General features: G+C 30.5%; 2 non-coding genes across 2 annotated transcripts; both read left to right on the top strand.

Moving 5' to 3' along the window:
* Nucleotides 1-2,279: 2,279 nt before the first annotated feature.
* Nucleotides 2,280-2,351, top strand: TRNAC-GCA (transfer RNA cysteine (anticodon GCA)). The gene has a single exon. It is a non-coding gene; the product is annotated as a tRNA-Cys (tRNA).
* A 4,654-nt stretch (nucleotides 2,352-7,005) lies between these two features.
* On the top strand, nucleotides 7,006-7,077 carry TRNAT-GGU (transfer RNA threonine (anticodon GGU)). The gene has a single exon. It is a non-coding gene; the product is annotated as a tRNA-Thr (tRNA).
* Nucleotides 7,078-7,500: the final 423 nt, after the last annotated feature.

Genomic DNA, 7,500 nt, shown 5'->3' on the forward strand with positions numbered 1-7,500 from the left:
ATGGATTAGTTCGATCTAAAACTTGAGATAATGGGTGTAATCCGAAAAAAGATTCAAATGTGGTTGTTAATGGAGTTGAAGTTACCAAATTCTGAGGAGTCGGTATTAATTTATGCCTAATTGCTCCACATATAGTTCCTCTAACCATATTTTCTAAACGAACTAGAGCCAATCCGAATTGATCTTGTAAGAGATCCGCAACAGAACGAATCCGTTTATTTTTCAAATGATTCATATCGTCAAGTGTACCCATTCCAAATTTAAGTCCAATCAAATGATCTGCAGCTGCCAATATATCTCGCTGTAACAAAAATGTATTGTTCTCAGGTATATCAAGATTAAGTCTCTGGTTCAGATTTCGTCGACCAATCCTTCCTAATTCACATCTTTGTTGAAAGAATTTCTTTTGTAATTCCTTACATAAGGATTCAGAAAATACCGGATCTCCGCCTACACAAGAAAATTGTTGATAAAACTCCAAAATGGCATTTTCTTTTGATCTAATTTTTTTTTTCTCCTTATCATTCAGGAAAGACAAAAAAATTTCAGGGTAGCAAACATTCTCGAGAATTTCTCTTAGATTCGAACCCATAGCTGATGATAGAACTAGAATAGATATTTTCTGTTTCCTACTCACACGAGCCCATATCCTTGCTTTTCGATCAATCTCTAATTCTAATCTTCCTCCCCAATCAGATATTATGGTGCCGGTATAGACCGAAATTCCGTTATGGTCCAATTCTGACCGGTAATAGATACCGGGGCTTTGCAATATTTGACTGATGACAATTCTGTATAGTCCATTTACTATAGAAGTTCCCAGGGAATTCATTAGAGGAATGTTTCCAATCAAAATTGTTTGTTCTTGCATATCCCTACGGGTTTTCCAAATTAATCCTGCGGATACGTATAATTCAGAAGAATATGTGAGTGATTCATATACAGCATCTCTTTCTTTTATCAATGGTTCTACCAATTTATATGTTTCCACAAATAATTGAAATTCAATTTCTTGATCTGTATCTTCAATTTTTGGAAACTTAGAAAGTTCTTCTGTTAAGCCATGATCAATGAACCTACAAAACCCTTCAAATTGTATCTGATTAAACGCAGGTATTGTAGACATTCTCTCATTTCCACCCCCAAGCATTTTATTTATTTCCCATTTATAAAAAAAATCCCATTATTTGCTTAAAATGGATCGATCTAGCAATGATGGAATTTATATTATGTTTACTGAATCACATGAAATTTTACCTAACTTCATAGGTGTAATAGATGTAATGCATGAAATACATATGAACGTAGGAATAAAGAGACTTTGATACTCAAATTAAATTGGAATTTGCAACAACTACAAATGAATTGGTAAATTCTATTTAGAATTATGGAGTTTTGTATAAAATATCTATATCAAAACAAAAGTGAGTCAATTTCTACCATTATTATGATATTCCAATCGGATTGGGTACTATAAATAGATTCGGGATTTGATCTGAAGAAACAATATAGAATTTTTTTTATTTAACAACATGGAACTTTTTCGTAGATTTCACTGTTAAAAAAAATTCGCATAGAAGAGAGATATTTTACCTATACCTATATTTTTTTTAGTAGAATTCGTAGAATGCGATTGAAGTATGTATAAGGACTTGTATTTATTAATAAACATGTGCAGATATATATATATAGTTAGTTATATATATCGCCTCCTTTATTACAGTTCTATGGGGAACATCACATGTCGTACTCTATCAAAAATTTATATTTTCTATTTAATGATAATGAAAAAAAAATTCTAAAAACAGAATTCCGAACATTTCCTATAAACATCTTATATATATATAAGATATTAGATTTAGATAATAGTAATCGTTTATGTTCTGGGGTTTACATATACTCATAATCGCTATTAAAATTGTCATTAATAAGGATTTTTTTATGGTTATGGAAACGAATCAATACGGATGGATTAGTAATGATTAGTTATCTATCAATTTTTATTTATTTAGGTAAGGTATCCATTTTTGGATTGTTTTCTTATATCATTAGGGAAACCGAATTTGCAATTTCAATCCAAGAATCATTTATGAATTCACAGTCAATAGTTAAAGTTAACGGTTCCCATTTGTCCTGATTTTTTGCTTTTGTGAATGAAAATCCACATTTTTTTTTCAATAGAAAAAGCAAAGTTTTGCGGTTTTTCGTTTTAGATATTGTGTGTTGTAAGATACTATCTATCTAAGAGATAGAGCCAATCCAATATTTTGTATCGTTTTGGCGGCATGGCCGAGCGGTAAGGCGGGGGACTGCAAATCCCTTTTTCCCCAGTTCAAATCCGGGTGTCGCCTCAGCAACAAACAAAAGAATCAAAATACCCTCTTCTGTTTTGCTGATATAACTTTATCATTTTTTTTAGAAGAAAAGCATCTTTAGATTTGCTTGATTCTAAGCATCGTTGGGGTTCTCTAAAATGTTATAAATCCTTGCGTATAGGTTTCGTTTCCAGAATTTAGTAGAGTAATGAAAAATAATCGTTAAATCTTGAGATGATAGCCCTTCGACTACTAATGTAGTGTCTACTCATTGGGTCTTGAATTAGGGAATATAATTTCATTTTTCCTTACGGAAAGGAGGAAGATACTTGATATACGGACTCATGAAAGTATCTGAGTACTCGAGCATTCAATCAATATTATATTGAATGAATAATTGGCTTTTTTTTTTATTTTAATCTTAAAAAAAGAACTTATTTCTTTTCGATAAGCTCTAACCACGCATGTAATAGGCCATCCCATCTTCCGATTGTCTCTATGAAACAATCGGGGGGACAGTAAAGATTAGATCAAATGAGAAAGGAATAATAGTAGGGTTATGTGATAGATACTATCTTGATTCTCTATTTTGAGACTTTTTACTTAATGTAATGAAATGCAGGACAACAAAAGAAAGACTAGGTCTTATTATTCCTACATGTTACTAACATTCTTTTGATACTTCCAAGAGTTTTTCTGCCTCTTTTATTTATTTGTACTGAATTTTTTCGATTATACTAGAAATCATATAATAACTTGGGATAATTCGATTTTTTGTATTGTTTCATCAATGGTGTTGTGCCCGAATCTCTTTTTGACTATGCGCTAGTGATTCCACTATTATTAGTGAATAATAATTATTAGTGAGCAATAATGGAATAATTCTTTTATATTCATAGAGATAGGGGACATAATTCACATGGATATGGTAAGTCTCGCTTGGGCTGCTTTAATGGTAGTCTTTACATTTTCTCTTTCCCTCGTAGTATGGGGAAGAAGTGGACTCTAGAAGTACTACTAATTGAAAAATAAAACTGTATTGTTTTTGGTTTATTTTATAGATCGTTCTGCAAAACTTTTTTTCTTTTATTTTGAAAAGTAAAAAAAAAAAGAGTTCGGATTATAAGTTTTTAAGTGGATCCATACTTTCAACACGAAAGAACATAGACATAGTGGTTGTCCAATGAGATACTACGCATAATAATATACTACCTCATAATAAGATAGTACCTCGGGGTAGCCACCCACATATTACGTGCTTACCACTTCTTTTATTTATTATTATTAGTATTTTAGTTATTTTCAAAATAGGATTTTTTCTTGTTTTAGGGAACTCATTTCATATCATGCTTCAAACGTTAAATAAAAATGGGGTTTGCTAATTCTTTTCGAAATCCGAAGATAAAAAGTTCCCATGGAACCGAACTCCTGGATCATCTGTCAACTGCTCAATCAATTACTTCTTTCGAATGCTAAAAAAAAATTAGTGGCCTTTCGATTATTTGATTTCAGATTCATTCTAATCAACATGAATTATGAAGCAAAGAAATAGAATTGGGCCACTATGTATATTAGATTAATATTACATATATGTAATTGATATGATATCTATATATAAATAGAAAGATATATATTGTATATTCATCTATATTCAAATTGATCGATATTCAACCTCTATTTTTATAGAGTACAATTTTATATTTATACACTTCAATAACAATAATAGATAGTATGGTAGAAGGATTCATATATTTCTTTCTACCATACTATCGGATCTTATCGAATACTTCTCTCGTAGAATACTGATAATTCTAGTCCGCCAATTTCATTTAAGACGCGAAATTTTAATGCTTTTCATTTTTCTTATCTTCAATCATTGATAAGAACTAAAACGTCAAGGTTAATTCAAATTAATCACTTTGACTGATTGTTTTTACGTATATTATAAGTAAAAAGGCGGTCGGAACTAGAATGAACAGTGCAGTAGCAATAAATGCGAGAATATTTACTTCCATAATATCATCGTTTCATTTTTTATTCGCAATAACTCGGGATTTAATCCCATAGAGATGATAAATGTTTCGCTTGTAAATTCAAGGGGATGCGTTGCATCTCGATGATATCGAATCGTATTAAAATATCATGAATAACAATATCGGAGCTATCAAATCGATTCATCGTCGAGAATTGAATAGTATAACATAGGAAGATCTTTTATCCATACCGAATTTAAACAAAATGGGATTCCTGATGCAATCAAGAATTTCGTTACTTTTTTTTATTTATAATTTTTTGCATTCTTTCTTTTCTATAATCTACTGCCCTCTTATTCAATGCAATCATCTGATGAAGTCTCATCAGACTACCTTTACCCTTACATTGTTTATAAACAAACTCAAGCAAAGAATAGCAGCGAAATTCAAAAAAGGAAAAGGAGGTAGGTTCGAACTAAACTCCTTCCTTTTTTTGTACTTATAAAATCTTCTTAAAAAAAAGAAATAAAAACGAAACTTAAACTTTCAAAAATTCTTAATTACCTCACTAAGAGAGATAGATGGGATCCTTGTTTGTATTAATATCCTCTTTCCTTGAATTAGTAGTGGGACGTATATATCAAAAGTTAAGTGTTAAATTTTAATAAGATAGATTATTTCAAATTCAAATTAGTAATTGAATTTACTAATTGAGGTTACAAAAAATCGGAGCCAGAACGGATATATTTTGCTTTCAGACGAAAAATTAGATCAAAGTTTACTATGTAAACTTTATTTTGTATCGTCCAAATTCCCTTTATGTATGTGCTTTCCGGAAACGTATAGTACTCTATTTCATTAGAAAAATCGGGCGTAATCAACTAGACCCAGTACGCCTTCGAATCCTGAATATGATGCTACCAATAATTGTGGTAATTCACATATGGCACATATGTCTTTCTCCCATCAATTAGTACTCGTTGAAGAAATCAAAATTCCCATATTTTTTTGTTGAAAAATGTGGAAAAAAAATAAGAGAGATCCCGTTTGGAATAAAATTCAGTTATGTTATTTGTTCTCTCTTTCACAGGAAAGGAAGAGATTAATTGATGTATTTTTTTTTTATTGGATTTGGATCCATCGGGACTGACGGGACTCGAACCCGCAGCTTCCGCCTTGACAGGGCGGTGCTCTGACCAATTGAACTACAATCCCAGGGAAATAAAGTGTACAACATATGTTGTTGATTTAATTTCCTTCAAACCTTTCTATGTAGATTTTTGATTCGAATTGTCATATTCTACCAGACAGAGACGCGAGTAATAAAGTAATAGATTGATATGCGCGGAGACATGGACTTTAGTGTGAGAAGCATGGATTAATATTTATTTTTTCGTTATTGTAAAATTGATTGATTATCAATCTGTCAATGAATAAAAAAAGAGTTTTTTTTTTTTATTCTTTCATATCAAGTCAAGTATTTCTGTAGAAGGACAAATAGGTTATATCATTTTATGGTGGATACGCGATATATTGGGCCGAGCTGGATTTGAACCAGCGTAGACATATTGCCAACGAATTTACAGTCCGTCCCCATTAACCGCTCGGGCATCGACCCGGGAAGAATCAATTCCAAGCTTGTTGATAATCCATGATCAACTTCCTTTCGTAGTACCCTACCCCCAGGGGAAGTCGAATCCCCGCTGCCTCCTTGAAAGAGAGATGTCCTGGACCACTAGACGATGGGGGCATACTTGCCCGACTGCCATCATACTATGATCATAGTATGAATAGTTTTTTGAAATTGTCAATATAAAATAAATATAATGGACTAATATGATGCAATTCGACGTATTTTTCTTTCTTTCATTATTCCATCGAAATTTTTTTATTTGTGATTTCTATTTATGAATCGTTCATTCTAATCACCATTCCCCATATAATTCTATATAGAAATTATTTTATTTTAAATTGCATTTTTTTTTATTTATTTCATTTAAATAATATACATAAATTTGCAAATTGGAATATATAGTTATATTACTTATATTATAGAATATCAAATGAAAATAGTGATTAGTAGTGATTAGAGGAAACCTCTAAAATAAACAAAAATAATAAATATTAGAAAAAAAAATATTCTTTTTTTATTTTATTCTTTTTTTATTTAAATAATACGAAGGCTAGTACCCTTCGGGAATTGGTCTGCCATATGCTATAAACAGGATTAAACTCCATTTCTCATACTTTCACTCATTGATTCACTCATTGTTAAGATTAGGTTAGGTATATTTCGATCTCACACTAAGCCAAGAAATTAAAAAACGATAAATTTTGAAATCTGGGGATAGGGATCAACAAGTTATTGAAAATTTTTTTCTCGCCAAATAGAATTGCTTTATCAATGATTCGGTGAATGTATCTATGTTCAATTCGTGTGTGTACATGTATGAATCAAATTCATTTCGTTAGGATGGGGCTCATCAATTTAATTAGGGATCGGTCGTATGATGAAACAATTCATTGCATTGATCAAATCCAATATCAAAAAACTATTTTACCTATACTCATTAGATAAATCCAATTTTTCGTTACTCAATGAGCGACTATGTAGATAAGATATATTTATGTACATATCTTATTATTTATAATTTATAATAATTATATACACTCAACTCATCGTGGCTAGTGTCTGACTCAGAAATTGAATCAAATAGGCCTTTTTAACTCAGTGGTAGAGTAACGCCATGGTAAGGCGTAAGTCATCGGTTCAAATCCGATAAGGGGCTTTGGCTTTTTTCATAAAACTCCAGCCGTAGTATTCATATTTGATTGAGGGGAGAATAGACGACATATTGTTTTTTTTTTTGTAATAAAAAAAGTACAAACCCTATCATTTTAATTTCATTTTTTTATAAAAAAGTTATCTTTAATTATACCAAGTTATTATTATAATGAATAATATAATAGTAATTATAGTTAGAAACTCAAAATTAGAAATTATATAGTGACACATTTTTTTATTATTTTGATTCTAGAATTTCTAATTCTAGAATTTATATATATTTTCTTATTCTATAGAATATATAAATTCTATTATTTTATTCTAGATTCTATTCTAATCCTTAGAATAGATTCAAATAATCTATCATGATTCTAATGACTCATCATAAGTTGTTTCCTTGAATTCCAAAATATTCCTATTTTTCATT

This window comes from Cucumis melo, unplaced genomic scaffold, assembly GCF_025177605.1.
Source record: "Cucumis melo cultivar AY unplaced genomic scaffold, USDA_Cmelo_AY_1.0 utg001001l, whole genome shotgun sequence".
NCBI classification, from domain to species: Eukaryota; Viridiplantae; Streptophyta; class Magnoliopsida; order Cucurbitales; family Cucurbitaceae; genus Cucumis; species Cucumis melo.